The 16,442-nt window shown below is 40.9% G+C and overlaps 1 pseudogene; it reads left to right on the top strand.

The window, feature by feature from the left end:
• Positions 1–8,688: 8,688 nt before the first annotated feature.
• On the top strand, positions 8,689–9,183 carry LOC126069953 (60S ribosomal protein L29-like; annotated as a pseudogene).
• Positions 9,184–16,442: the final 7,259 nt, after the last annotated feature.

The following is a 16,442-nucleotide window of genomic DNA, read 5'->3' on the forward strand; positions in this document are numbered from 1 at the left end:
ATAGTCAATAAAACACGGGTAAACATTCTTCTGGTATTCTCTGCTTTCAGCCAGGATCCATCTGACATCAGCAATGATATCTCTGGTTCCATGTATTCTTATTAGGCTAAGGATATACCTGGGCTCTAATTTTCCTATGGGGATTGTATGCCACAGGTGGCCGGACATAACAAACAGTTATTTGCATCAGTTTAAAACAAAGAACAAAGTCATTAACACTTGGTCAAAACAAAGTCATTAACAGAGGTATATGAAGGAGGCAGGCAGAGGAAGAACAACTTATAGGTTTATCACGGTGTTAATTATGTCAAGCTCTCAGTTGCCCATTTTGAAAAAGGAGATAACAAGCTGAGGGGTACTGGGGTCACAGAAAATCATCAAATAAATACTTAAAATAATAGTTAAGAATATGGAAGTAAAATTATGTTTAAGAATTTAAGACTGAAGAAAAATGTTTAAACATTTTAACAATAGAAACAAATAATAGGCATAGGAAAACAAGGTAGAAGCAAGAAGACAAAAGATCAAAGAGATAGATGTTAAACTAAAGTAGTAGATAGGAGTGGTGGGAGTAACATGAATGAACTGCCACAAAAATTCCGGGAGTAATATAGACACGTTCTCCCCTAGTTGCCTTAATAGCAAGAAATTCATTAGCTCCATTTGAAAGCTTTCTTCTCCTAGGCACCTCTTAAACACCCATCCCTGAAAAATTTACCCAACTGAAGGGAAATTGTGATGGTTAATGTTATGTGTCAACTTGGCTAGGCTGTGATTCTTAGTGGTTTTAAGACAGAGAACAGAGGGCCCCCCAAATCTGCAAACGAAGTAACAAGAAATGGGCCAGGGCACAGAAACAAAGCCATTCCCCACAACAATGGGGCAAGGTATTAGAAAATAGCCCACAAACTTCTTTAAAGTTGTCTTTCAGAAGCAGCTGGAGAAAACCAGCCCCATGGACATGCACAGAACATCCACCTGTGACCACTGTGTGACCTTCCACCAGGGTCAGTGAGGGGCTGCAGCAGCAGTCTGGAGACTGTGGAGGTGTGAACACCCCATAATAAGTCCTGCTACAAATCCCAGAGGCCTCTGGGACAGGAGCCATCTTGGAAAGCTGCTGTGCACACACCGTAGTTAACACATCCTTGTCTATGCCTGTGAATAAATATGAGTTTTTTCCCAGCCAAGAACTTTTAAAAACCCGAGTGGGTCTTTTGTTCTGTGAGATGGGGGTATGCATTTCTCAGGCCCTCCTTGCCTCCGCTTGCAAGCCTCTTCAATAAAGCTTTGCTTAGGTGGAAAACTCTACGTGCCTTACCTGCTCATTCTTGACCAGTGAGAGGCAAGAAACTTATTCCAGTAACAATTTTGGCAAGCCAGCCAGGAGAATCCAGGAGGCACAAGGGAACCCTTTACATCCCGTTCTCAGACCTGAGGCTGTATGGAGAGGAGAATTGCCTGACCCCGGTGGACGAACAAAGCAGCTGCCGAGACTGATTTCTTCTTGCGTTTCTCCACTGGCTAAGGACTTCTCCCCCTTACTCCTTGCAGCCCGACCTTACTTTCATTTTCCTCCCAAGCAAACTTTGTTTTTCTGTCTGTTTTTCCTTGGAAAAGTGAAGGGCAATGACGAGGACTCAATAGAAAATCTGAGTGGCAGATAAGAGTTGCTTGCCTGGGTAAGGCCACCTGGGAGGCCCCCACGGACAGATGTCTTATACTGTCGGGGCCAGAGTCACTAGTGAAGGGTGAAGGGTCCCCAGTATCACTGGTCTTTCTGACCCTAGGATCCAAAGGACACCTTAAACCTCATGGACTGGGGACTCCACATCAGGAATTTCTATTGAAAGGTCTACAGAGGGTCCCCAGTGCGATGGGTTTTAGTGGACCCTAGGGACCAAGGGACGCTTTCTGAAGGGTCCCCAGTGTAATAGATCTTTCTAACCCTAGGGACCAAGGGACACCTTCCATGGAGGGTCCCAGTGCAATGGGTTTTAGCTGACCCTAGGGACTAAGGGACGCCTTCTTTTTGACCCCAGGGAGTAGAGAATTCCTCATCTGCTGGTAGTGTACTCTTTGGCAAGGACTGCAGCCTGCCCCTTTTCCTCCTCTTTCCTTTCCTTTCAAGCTGACTTTTTGCCCAGCCACTTATTTCAGCTGTCATTTTTGTGTGTCTGGGCATTGTCTGTCTCTAGATAGTGCACCCCGTTTCTGGGGAACAGATGTAGAGGTCTCTGTTTAGATTGAGAGCTTGAACCCCCTCTGTTCAGTATTGGAGATTAAGAGGTATCTGGAAGATCAAAGTGGAGATTCAGATATTGCTAGCAATGTGTTAGACCTCACTAAGCCCTTTCTCACTTGTCTGGTCCAAGTGCTCTCTGTTTGTTTGTCTTATGTGTGACCAGGGCTGTCTGGGAGGTTAAGACTGCAAGATTATCTCAGTCGCCCTGTCTATGTCTTATGTGTAATTTGTGTGTTGCACGGAAATTAATTGGTGAAAAGAAATTCAGGTTAAATTAGAACATAAAAAAAAAAAAATACTTATAGATATTTCTGAAAATTTATTGATTGGGCTGAAGAAAAAAAGATAACTTTGTCTTAAAGAAAAAGTAGCAGTTCCAGAACAGCAAAAGAGAAAGACATTGTTATATTTTGCCTTTCAAAATGTCTAAAATTGGAATGACTCCCTTCAGCCTCCAGTCTCCCTAGCTAAGAATTGATAGATTCATTTGCAAAATTGCTAAAGGGCTTTGGTATTTACTGGATAGATAGCCTTTCAAAATGCCTCTGTATGTACATGAATCAGAATGGGCTAATCTTGTCTTCTACCTTGAGTTAAAAGGTAGGTAGGGTGTAGCAAAATCAGGCATCCTTAGCCCCCGGCCCTCAGCCACCTGAAATGGCTGGGAGAAATGTTTAATGAGTCAGTTGAACACAGACTTTGTGATTTCCAAGGCCAGTTGATAAAATTAGATTGAAAAAACATGAGAAATAGTAAAAGTCAAATGAAAATTAAAAATATTTTACCACAAGAGGAAGGATACATGTATATTTGAGTCAACTAATGAGTGAGTTCATTTTTGCCATTTCAAAGGTATGTACTACAAGAGGTATGCAACAAAGAATGTTTAAGAGGTTTATTAAAAAAAGAAATTTATTTGATATAGTCAAGTTTTATCTGTCTGACTAAAGTTTAATGGTTTAATTTATGACATTGTTAAGAGCTTTGATGTTCAATAGCATATAAAGCAAAGAACTAGGTTTCTCGCTGTTAAAATAACAAAATTTTCTTTGATTACTGAGTTAAAGAGTTAATCTCTTCTTTGTATGATCTGCTTCGAAGACAAAGGTACAGTCTCTCATTAGAGTAAGATTACCAAGTCAGAAACGAAGCCACATGGCTTTAGTGGAAAAGAAAGCTAAGGTTTTTTTAAGACCTTTAGTTAAATAACTGAAGTATTGTTTCTTGGTAAATTATGATAAACTTCTGACAAGTTTGAAAGCTATGAAAATTTTTTTATAAAGAACGAGTGCTAAAAAGGTTTATTTAACATGATATAAATTACATAGAACATGTTGGTAAAATCATGAGAAGGCCTGGTTCTTTCTCTTTGGGTTATTTTTATTACTATTCAGGTATTTAGAGACTTGATAATCTTGGTGTGTTCTTGGTATATCCTGACCGTATGGTGTTGTGTCTCCGGATTATTATGTGTTTTATCTGAAGCCCTTTAAAAATATGGTTAATGGTTATTATTGAAAATATTTTTATCTAAAGCTTTTTTTTTTTAACTGTTTTTTTTTTTGGCCTTTACGTTATGTTGGTAATTGATTTCTATCGGGTCTTTCAGTATTAAGAATTACATCTATAAATTATCATGACCATATTCAGTTTTGTCATCTACAGACAAGTTTTTACTGATTTTCTGCAAACATTTGACCAGAATATCTCAATAAAAAGATGGACTATATTGGACTTATGAAAGGGACTGGGCCTAGACTCAATCAAAATTTCCAGAACTCTTATGCAGATGCTGATGGGTTCACAGACCATTATAGATCCAGTATTACACAGAACAGAAGTTAACTACGTAAGGCCGAGTAAACGAAATGATACTATGAGTTGTATGTGGCAATATTACTGATATTTTAAGGTTTTTCTTTCTGGAAATAAGAAATGCTTTAAGGTCCTAGGTTCTGGAGATAAGAAACCATATTCCTCTTTTCTCCTAAATTATCTAACTAGTGGGTTTAGATATTGTAACTCTTGAATTAGAAGTTCCTGGTGACAAACTTAAAGTTATAAATATCATAACCAGAAAAATGTCTGAAATTTGAGCCATGATTTTACAAATTAGAATAGTATTCTTAAGTTTGGCAGAATGTAGTTGCTGCTGAGACACATGACGAGCAGTTACTGATGCTGTTTATGTATAAACGAACACCTCATGAGATTTGTTTCTTTGGTTCAAAGACCTTAGGGTCATGGTTTCATCGGTTATTTCAGACAATTAGCCTAATATTGTTAGAGTTTCTATTCTACCTCCTGATTTACTGTATGGTGCCTGAGATCCTAAAAATGGATCATAATTGAGCATTTTTGATCAAAGATTCTATAACAAGATCATGATCCAAAGTAGGGAACCATGAGAGAGTTGTATGTCATTCTCCTGGAATCCAGATTTCTGGCTTTCAAAGAAGTTGGGGCAACCCACACAAGCCATCGCCTTTGAGTGTCCTTTTGCAAACAATTCTCCAGATAAACTAGCAAGACCATTTTGGTCTGGGTATTGTGCTTTTTTTGAAAAATTCAGCCTTTTTTGAAAAACTGACTCCAAAGATCAGTAAATAGAGTTATGTTTAGGGTAAATCAATACTTGGTTTAATCAGTCTTCAAGACGATGTTGTATGAAATACCTGTCAATGCTTGTAATCAAACTCTCACTCTCTTGCTATACAGAAAATTATGTATCTAAAAAATCAGGTTCTCAGAGGAGATCAACCTCATGGCTCAGAATCCATTTTGTCTTAGATTCCACTTCTGCTTCTGATAAAGTGACCCATGACTGTTAATAGGTAAACCAAGGAGGGCAGCTTGCCCTCAGGGAGAATGCTTCAGTATGTTTTGGACAGATTAACTGCAGACCTCCCACAGGAGAATTTCATCCTGTATTATCTTGCTAATCATGAATTCTCTAATGGAAATTTGTTTGTCACATGTAAGTTTTTCTATATTTTCTGTTTTCTCTAGACAAACTTTGTGTGTTATGTGATATATCCAGCTATACTAATTTAGGTGATTCCTTCCCAACTGATAGCAAATTATGTGGACTATTTCTTGTTTAAATTCCTGATAAATGCGTGGACAATATACTTTGCGAACTTGAGGATTATCTTTAGATATTCATAGTAAATATTAGAAAGGTAATGTTAAATTTGTTACCCGCTATAAAACGAGAGCCAAAAGAAAGCCCATTGGTCCAACACTCAGAGTATAGTTGGTAACTTCCTATTGTTTACAAAAAAAAAAAAAAATTTTTTTTTTTTTTGTTTATAGTACAGTTAAATTAGAGAAATCTTTGAGACACTTGTCAATCACTATGGGACTAGAGGCACAACCCAGGTTCATGTGCCATTTTCAGTCTCAGACTTAAGCCAGTACAAAGAAAGATTACAGAGTGTGTCAGAAGACCCTGAGAGGTTTGAAGATGAGTTCATGAAACTCAGCTTAAATTTTAATTTGAGCTAGGGAGATGTGATGGTCATTTTAACTCGCTGTTGTAGTATGGATGAGAAGATTAAGATCCTGGCTAAGACTAGGGAACGGGCAGGCAATAATGCTAACTGCCCATAACCAACACATGTTATTTTCAGCAGCAGCCCCCATTGCAGAGCCAAATTGGGGTTACAATGGGGATGGTGAAGAAAGAGCCAGACATTTAGTTACATGTGTCATAAGCGGGATTCAGAAGAGTGTAGCCAAGCCTGTTAATTATGATAAGGTAAAAAGAAATTACCCAGACAGCACGGGAGAACCCAGCAGTCTCCCTCACCAGGCTGACTAAGGCTTTTAGAAATATACTAACACCGACCCTGAAAGCCTGGAAAGAAAGACTTCACTAACTATGCATTTTGTTACCCAGTCTGCAGCAGATATTAGAAAGAAACTGCAAAAGATAGAGGCAGGACCCCAGACTCTACTCTCACGACTGGTTGAGGAAGGCTTTAAGGTCTTTAACAAGAGAAACCTGACAGCAGAGGAGAAAAAAAAAGGCCCGATTATTGTCAGTAGCACTTCAAGGCCCACCTCAAGGTAACCCTACAGGATTCCACAAGAGTTTCCTCATTGGCTGGTGAATATCGAGCCAGACCAACGTAAGTATTGCAAAAAAAAAGAGGCGATTAGAAGGCGTTGTGTCCTGAGTGTCCTAAAACCGGGCGCCCAGTTGGCTTCCCCCAGAGGCCAGTCCAGACAGGCTCACAGCGCCTGATGTCCTTCTCCTCCGACGAAGAAGAGCAGCCCTATTGACGATGCCCAGAAGACCACTCAGCTTTCGGCCGGAAGACCATCACTATTTCCGCAGCGGAGCCTTGGGTTACTCTCGATGTGGGAGTAGAGAAACTGAATTTTTGCTCTGTTTTAACCCAAAATCCAGGCCCACTCTCCAGTCGTGACTGTACAGTCACTGGGGTTGACAGAAAGCCTAAGGTAAAGAACTTTACTTTTCCCCTTTCTTGTGAAGTGGGCCAGAGGATGTAAAGAAACAAAAGAAAGGGAGGCTGAGATATTTGGTCGGCAGTATAGGAAGCACTCCCCTCTATTACTTGGTTTCCACCCTTTTTGGGCCCTTCTCCTAGATACCCCAGAGTTAAACTTAAAGCTGTGCCAAACTTTAAACCCTGCCACTCTTTTATACAATTGTCAGCCAGACTGGTGTCATTGAGGCAAGAGATTTACCACCAGGAACATCAGCCCAAAAAGCTGAGGTAACTGCCCTGGTTCATGCCCTAAGGGATTTTTCTTATGATGAGGCAGGATAAAAGAAGAATGATGAAGGAGTGTTATATGTGCCTGAGTGTTTATTACGGAAAATAGTAAAAGCCTTTCATGATGCCACACACTATGGCAGGGATGCCCTCCTAAGACTATTGTCTATGAGTACCTGAGAGTGAGCCTAGAAGTGAAAAGGGAAAGGCCTCTTGCTGTACCAGTTCCCAATGGGCAGGGAATAAAAGTAGGAAAAGGCATTCATGGAAAAAGGCAGATCTTATGTGTGCAAAGTGTTTGCTGCACTTTTGGTAAAGTTTGTATCTGCCAGATAACAACAATTTCATGCCAAGCTCCTGGTTATGCAAGGCTACCAACTGATTCCACAAGAAAGGGTCCTGATAGTGTACACTAACTTAGATCAGGTAGTGAGAGACTTCTACTCGGTTAGGCAGGAAAAATGCCCCAGTCCAGCATGAAGAAGTTACAGAAGCAGAGACCTCCATCCACATTCCCATAAAGATTTATGGGTTTAAAGTCTCCCAGGGGGGAGTAAGACAGGGAACAGAGGGCCCCCCAAATCTGCAAGGTAACAAGAAAGGGCCAGGGAACAGAAACAAAGCCATTCCCCACAACAATGGGGCAAGGTATCAGAAAAAAGCCCACAAACTTCTTTAAAGTTGTCTTCCAGAAGCATCTGAAGAAAACCAGCCCCAGGGACATGCGCAGAACATCCACCTGTGACCACTGTGTGACCTCCACCAGGGTCAGTGAGGGGCTGCAGCAGCCGAGAGACTGCGCAGGTGCAGACACACCGTAATAAGTCCTGCTATGAATCCCAGAGGCCTCTGGGACAGGAGCCATCTTGGAAAGCTGCTGTGCGCACACTGTAGTTAACATATCCCTGCCTATGCCTATGAATAAACATGAATCTTTTCCCACCCAAGAACTTTTAACAACCCGGGCAGGTATTTTTTTCTGTGAGATGAGGGTAAGTGTTGCTTTAGGCCCTCCTTATCTCCACTTGCAAGCCTCTTCAATAAGCCTTACCTGCTCATTCTTGACCAGTGAGAGGCAAAAACCTTATTTTGGTAACAGTTTGGCAGACACTATGTATCACCTCCCATTTTGTGATCTGATGTGAGCAGCCAGTCAGTTGGAAGACGAGTTTCCTTGGGAGTGTGGCCTGCACACATGATATAATGAATGTTCTGGCAAAGCTTCTTCTCTCTTTCCGATCCAGCATTTGTCTCATCATCCTCTGACCTCTGGTTCTTGGGACTTGAGAAGCCTTCAGCCTGCTGCCTGACCTGCAGATCTGGGGTTCGTCAGCCCCTGCAACCACATGAGGTAGGAGAAGCTTCCAGCCTGCTGCCTGACCCACGGATTTGGGACTTGCCAGCCTCCACAATTGCATGAGCCATTTCCTTGAAATAAATCTCTCTCTCTCTATATGTATATATACACTTCACTGGTTTTGCTCCTCTAGATGACCCAGCCTATGACCCGTAAAACCAAATCCGACAGTAATCTTATTTTTAAAAAACAAAACAAAGAGGAAAAAAAAAAGAAAAACTCTGTTTCAAATAACCCTATCTCTTGCTAGATTTTTCTGAAAATTTGCAATGAGGGGATGTAGCTGGAGAGACCACACCTTATAAGAAGAAAGAACATGGCTCTTCTGCTCCCTGACACTGTGGACAGCAGTGCAGACATGGCCAAGACCAAGAACCATACCATGCATAACCAATCCCTAAAATGGCACAGAATTGGCATCAAGAAACCTTGATTCCAACGATATGATTTTCTTAAGGGGGTGGACCCCAAGTTCCTGAGGAACATGTGCTTTGCCAAGTAGCAAAACAAGAAGGGCCTGAAGAAGATGCAGGCCAACAATGCCAAAGCCATGGATGCACATGCTGAGGCTATCAAGACTCTCTTAAGGCCTAAGGAGGTCAAACCCAAGAACCCAAGGGGTGTCAACTGCAAGCTCAGTCAACTGGCCTACATTGCCCACTCCAAGCTTGGAAAGCATGCTCGGGACCACATTGCCAAAGGTCTCAGGCTCTGCTGGCCAAAGTCCAAACCAAGGCTGTAAGTAAGGCCAAGCTTCAGCCAAGTCCTCAATACAAGTTTTGGTTCCAGGTCAGGCTCCCAAAGATGCCCAGGCCCCCTCAAAGTCTCCAAAGTAGAGTTCTCTATCTGAAGACAGAAGGACTAGTATGACTCCCTGGGCTGACATCTGCATGGGGTTGGTGTCCTCCTGTCCTATTTGTACAAAGGAAAAAAATGAGCGAATGGGGCTCAAATTAATTCTACTACTGCCATGCTTTTCACTGCCAAATGGAGTAGTTGCTATTAAAAATTAGTCCTTCATGTACACAGAGTCCATAGTCACATGATATCTTATTTTCCAATTCCTGCACAGGCCACTACAGTTATTTTCAGAGTGAAAGAACTCAGAAAGGCTTCATGCTGGCTTAAGTTCCCAAGATTGCAACACTTAGGGCTCAACTGTTTTAGTTCCCACACAGGCACCTCCAAATGCACCAAGCAAGCCCCAAGCACTGGGTCAAGGACAATCAGTAACTCCAGACAACTACACCTCAAGCCTTCTAAAGGAGGCTGAGCAATTCCAAAATGCCATACCAACCTTTCTAGGGGGGCTGCCTTTAGTGACTCTAGGTTGATGTTCTGGCACTTCTCTCTAGAGAGAAGAGCAAACAAAATCACAATTTGAAAACCTGGTCAGATGCCTTGATAGTATATCTATTCCTCTAACATTATGGAATAAGAAGAGGAAGACCCTCAATGAGATGAATTGACACAGTGGCTGCAACAGTGGGCTCAAACATAGCAATGATTGCAAGGATGATGCAGGACTGAGCAATGTTTCATTCTCGTACTTAGGGTCACTATGAATCAGAACTGACTCGACAGCACCTGACACCACCAACAACAAGATATTGAGACACATAACAGATATTTCCTTGATACAAGAAGAAAACAAAGCAGAAAAGAGAGAAAGAGATTGAAGTTATGATTAAAGAAGCCTAGCTGTAAGCAGGCTGGAAGTATAGTCCCTTCTGGAATACCTACTTTACTATTTCTCCATTTTTGGGTTCATTTCATCCCCTGTTTTGGGTTATTTATTCCTAGGATGAAAGAGTATCTGTCATTTTGTCGTAATGTGGGGGCTTGCATGTTGCTGTGATGCTGGAAGCTATGCCACTGGTATTCAGATGCCAGCAGGGTCACGCATAGAGGACAGATTTCAGCTGAGCTTCCAGACTAAGATAGACTAAGAAGAAGGACCCAGAAGTCTGCTTCTGAAAAGAATTAGCCAGTAAAAACCTTATGAATAGCAGTAGAACATTGTCTGATATAGTGCCAGAAGATGAGCCTCCCAGGTTGGAAGGCACTCAAAAGATGACTGGGGAAGAGCTGTCTCCTCAAAGTAGAGTCAACCTTAATGATGTGGATGGAGTAAAGATTTTGGGACCTTCATTTGGTGATGTGGCATGATTCGAAGTGAGAAGAAACAGCTACGAGCAGCCATTAATAATTGGAACCTGGAATGTATGAAGTATGAATACAGGAAAACTGAAAAATTTCAAAAATGAAATGGAATGCATAAACATCAATATCCTAGGCATGAGTGAGCTGAAATGGACTGGTACTGGCTGTTTTGAATCAGACAATCATGTAATCTACTATGCCGGAATGACAACTTGAAAAGGAATAGTGTTGCATTCATCTTCAAAAAGAACATTTCAAGATCTATCCTGAAACACAATGCTGTCAGTGATAGGAAAATATCCATACACCTACAAGGAAGGCCAGTTAATATGACTACTATTCAAATTTACACACCAACCACTAAGGCCAAAGATGAAGAAATTGAAGATTTTTTATCAGCTTCTGCAGTCTGATATTGATCAAACATGCAGTCAGGATGCATTGATAATTACTGGTGAATGGAATGTGAAAGTTGGAAACAAAGAAGAAGGATCGGTAGCTGGAAAATATGGCCTTGTGATAGAAACAACGCCAGAGTTCAAATGATAGAATTTTGCAAGACCAACGACTTCTTCATTGTAAATACCTTTTTTCACCAACATAAATGGCAACTATACACATGGACCTCACCAGAAGGAATACAATGGAATCAAATCGATTACATCTGTGGAAAGAGACGATGGAAAAGCTCAGTATTATCAGTCAGAACAAGGTCAGGGCCTGACTGTGGAACAGACCATCAATTGCTTATATGCAAGTTCAAGCTGAAACTGAAGAAAATCAGAGCAAGTCCACAAAAGCCAAATATTACCTTGAGTATATCTCACCTGAATTCAGAGACCATCTCAAGAATAGGTTTGATGCGTTGAACACTAATGACTGAAGACCAGACGAGCTGTGGAATGACATCAAGGACGTCATACATGAAGAAAGCAAGAGGTCATTAAAAAGACAGGAAAGAAAGAAAAGACCAAGATGGATGTCAGAGTAAACTCTGAAAATTGCTCTCGAATGTTGAGCAGCTAAAGCAAAAGGAAGAAATGATGAAGTAAAAGGACTGAACAGAAGATTTCAAACAGCAGCTCGAGAAGACAAAGTAAAGTATTATAATGACATGTGCAAAGAACTGGAGATAGAAAACCAAAAGGGAAGAACACACTCGGTGTTTCTCAAGCTGAAAGAACTGAAGAAAAAATTCAAACCTCGAGTTGCAACAGTGAAGGAGTCTATGGGGGAAATATTAAACGATGTAGGAAGCATCAAAAGAAGGCGGAATGAATACACAGACTCATTATACCAAAAAGAATTAGTCGACATTCAATCATTTCAAAAGGTGGCATATGATCAGGAACCAATGCTATGAAGGAAGAAGTCCAAGCTGCACTGAAGTCATTGGTGAAAAACGAGGCTCCAGGAATTGATGGAATATCAATTTGATGTTTCAACAAATGGATGCAGCACTGGAAGTGCTCCCTTGTCTATGCCAAGAAATTTGGAAGACAGCTACCTGGCCAACCAACTGGAAGAGATCCATATTTATGCCTATTCCCAAGAAAGGTGATCCAACCGAATGCAGAAATTAGCAAACAATATCATTAATATCACATGCAAGCAAAATTTTGCTGAAGATCATTTAAAAGTGGCTAGAGCAGTATATCTACAGGGAACTGCCAGATATACAGGTCAGATTCAGAATAGGACGTGGAATCAGGGATATCATTGCTGATGTCAGATGGATCCTGGCTGAAAGCAGAGAATACCAGAAGGATGTTTACCCGTGTTTTATTGACTCTACAAAGGCATTTGACTGGGTGGATCATAACAAATTATGGATAGCATTGCGAAGAATGGGAATTCCAGGACACTTAATTGTGCTCATGGGGAACCTGGACATAGTTCAAGAGGCAGTTGTTAGGACAGAACAAGGGGATGCTGAGTGGTTTAAAGTCAGGAAAGGTGTGCATCAGGGTTGATTCCTTTCACCATACCTATTCAATCTGTATGCTGAGCAAATAATCTGAGAAGCTGGACTATATGAAGAAGAATGGGGCATCAGGGTTGGAGGAAGACTCATTAATAACCTACTGTGTTATGCAGATGACACAACCTTGCTTGCTGAAAGTGAAGAGGACTTGAAGCACTTTCTGATGAAGATCAAAGACCACAGCCTTCAGTATGGATTATACCTCAACATTAAGAAAACAAAAATCCTCACAACCGGACCAATGAGCAACATCATGATAAATGGAGAAAAGATTGAAGTTGTCAAGGATTTCATTTTACTTGGATCCACAATCAACACCCATGGAAGCAGTGGTCAAGAAATCAAAAGACACATTGCATTGGTCAAATCTGCTGCAAAGGACCTCTTCAAAGTGTTGAAAAGCAAAGATGTCACCTTGAAGACTAAGGTGCACCTGACCCAAGCCATGTTATTTTCAATCTCATCATATGCATGTGAAAGCTGGACAATGGATAAGGAAGACCAAAGAAGAATTGACATCTTTGAATTGTGGTGTTGGCGAAGAATATTGAATATACCATGGACTTCCAAAAGAACGAACAAATTTGTCTTGGAAGAAGTACAACCAGAATGCTCCTTAGAAGCAAGAATTGCGAGATTACATCTCACGTATTTTGGATATGTTGTCAGGAGGGATCAGTCCCTGGAGAAGGTCATCATGCTTGGTAAAGTATAGGGTCAGCGGAAAAGAGGACAACCCTCAACGAGATGGATTGACACAGTGGCTGCAACAATGGGCTCAAGCATAAATATGATTGTAAGGATGGCTCAGGACCAGGCAGCATTTCATTCTGTGGTACATTGAGTAGCTATGAGTTAGAAGCGACTCAATGGCACCTAACAATAACAGCAGGATGCAAGAGCCAAAGGCAGAAAGCTGTTATTCTCTGGAGTCTACATTGAGGACCATGGGCATGTCAAATTGAGTTACGACTCTTCAGAACCAGGAATCCCTATAACAAGCGTTGTGTGGCCATGCCCTGCCCACATACAACTCAACATCTTTAGACTGGTGTATCATCATATCACAGATTCCAAAGTGAGATAATAAAGCACAGTTGGAGTTATTATCTAAGAAGTTGATCATCACAAACCAACTAAACAGTGGGAAGCCAATGTTCTGGCAAATGCTTATCTGCCAGCTATTCTAGGATCACCAGTTCTCTGTTTTTTTCTCTCTACTTCTTCAGGTGTCACACCGTACTTCACAAGGGGGTGCTATTTCCCAATGAATGCATTCAGGCATCCTAAGTAAATTTTCAGGAGACTACTACTAGACTCTCCCCTCCACCATAACTATAGAAAGTAATGGACTTCTTTTGCACATTCATTATATATTTCAGGGAGAATAAAGTATTTCCTTGAATCATTTAGTGTGCAGAGTTTGCTGGGAATGACAATGTTCAGCTGTCATTTTGCATATTTATGAAGAGGCATGAGAAGAAGTCATTTGGGGGTAGGTTTCTTTTCTTTTATAATTTTTTCATATTAAATAATGTATACCCACATTGTGGAAAAATCAGAAAACAGAACAGAAAAAAAGCCTATCATACTAACATAATCACTACGAACATTTTGGGGGTAATTCTTCCAATTACTGTTCCTATATATTCATTAAAAAAACAAACAAGCAAAGGCCTCAGCCCTAGTATATATAAAAGATAGAGTCCCTTTTCTATAACACAAATAATATCATAGCATTTCTTGGAAAAACTAATCCTTAAATTCATATGGAGCTGCATGGGGCCCGCGAATAGCCAAAGCAATTCTGAAAAATAACACTTTCCAACTCAAAACGTACTATAAAGCTACAGTAATCAAAACAGTCTGGTGCTGGTTATGATGACAGGCATATCGACCAATGGAATAGAATTAAGAGTCCAGAAAAAAAAAAATATATACATCTATGGTCAATTGATTTTCGGCAAGGGTGCTAAGTCCATTCAACGTGGAGAGAATAGTCTCTTTAATAAGAGATGCTGGCAACTAGATGGTGCCTGGCTGCCACTACCAACTGCTCTGACAAGGATCACAATAGAGGGTCCTGGACAGAGCTGAAGAAAAATGTAGAACAAAATTCTTACAAAAAAAGACCAGACTCATTGGTCTGGCAGAAACTGAAGAAACCCTAAGAGTATTGTCCCCGGACACCCTTTTAACTCAGTACTGAAGTCACTCCTGAGGTTTGCCCTTTAGTCAAAGATTAGGCAGGCCCATAAAACAAAACTAGACTAAATGGGCACACCAGGGGCAAGGACAAGAAGGCAGGAGGCGAAAAGAAAGCTGGTAATGGGGAACCCAAGGTCAAGAAGGGGAGAGTGTTGATATGTCGTGGGGTTGACAACCAATGTCACAAAACAATATGCGTATTGTTAAATGAGAAATTAATTTTGCTCTGTAAACCTTCATCTAAAGCACAATTAAAAAACAAAGCAAAACACTACATCCTTAGTAAGTGGGTGTCTTCCTTCAAAGGAACCCTGGTGGTGCAACATTTAAGAGCTTGGCTGCTAACTGAAAGGTTTGTGGTTAGAATACACCCAGCAGCTCCTCAGGAGAAAGACCTGGAAATATGCTTGTGTAAAGATTATATCGTAGGAAACCCTATAGGACAGTTCTACTCTGTCACATGGGGTTGCTATGAGTTGAAGATCGACTTGTCACTACCCAACAACAACATCTTGCTTCAAACAGGAGCTCAGGAAGGGGTGAATGGTTTCCTCTCTGCTTCACAGCTTCAATGTGATGAAAAGTTTATCAGCGAGACCTCCGCAATCAGAAGTTTCCAACCTTAAGAATGAAGAAAACCAAAGATACAAGGGAAAGATAAGTTCAAAGAACTAATGGACCACAACTACCACAGCCTCCACCAGACTGAGTCCGGCACAACCAGATGGTGCCTGGCTACCACCACTGACTGCTCTGACAGGGATCACAATACAGGGTCCTGGACAGAGCTGAAGAAAAACATAGAACAAAATTCTAGCTCACAAAAAAAGATTTACTGGTCTGACAGAGACTGGAGAAACCCCAGAAATATGGCCCCTGGACACCCTTATATCTCAGTACGGAAGTCGTTCCTGAGGTTCACCCTTCAGCCAAAGATTAGACAGGCACATAAAACAAAGCTAGACTAAAGGGGCACACCAGCTCAGAGGCAAGGACAAGAAGGCAGGAGGGGATAGGAAAGATGATAATGGGGAACCCAAGGTTGAGAAGGGGCAAGTGTTGACATATCAAATAAAAAAAAGGTGGTGCTGGGACAATGCAAAATAATGTAGCTGGACCCATACCTCATACCATATATGAAAATTAACTCAAAATGAATCAAAGACCTAAACATGAAAACTAAAACCATATATCTCTTAGGAGAAAAGATAGGGGTAATGTTTTGGAACCTAGTTTTGACAATGGATTCTTAGATATGATACCAAAAGCACAAGCAACAAACAAAAAACTTGGCAAGTTGGACTTCATCAAAACTAAAAACTTTTGTGCATCAAAGGATTATCAATGAAGTGAAGAGACCATCTACCGAATGGGAGAATATATTTGGGAATCACATATTGGATAAGGGTTTAATATCCAGAATATATAAAGAACTCCAATAACTTAACAACAACAAAAAAAGACAACCCAATTAAAAAAATGGGCAAAGAACTGAAACAGACATTTTGCTAAGGAGTATGTCAGTCATTAGGGAAATGCAAATCAGAACCATAATGAGATACCATTTCAAACTCTCTAGGATGGCTATGATCAGAAAAACGGAAAACAAGTATTGGCAAGGATGTGAAGAAACTGTGACACTCACCCATTGATGGTGGTATTGTAAATGGTGCAGCTGCTGTGGAAAATAGTTAGGCAGTTCCTCAGAAAGTTAAACATAGAATTGCCATATGACCCAGC

The sequence above is a fragment of the Elephas maximus genome, chromosome 2, assembly GCF_024166365.1.
Source record: "Elephas maximus indicus isolate mEleMax1 chromosome 2, mEleMax1 primary haplotype, whole genome shotgun sequence".
Classification (NCBI taxonomy): domain Eukaryota; kingdom Metazoa; phylum Chordata; class Mammalia; order Proboscidea; family Elephantidae; genus Elephas; species Elephas maximus.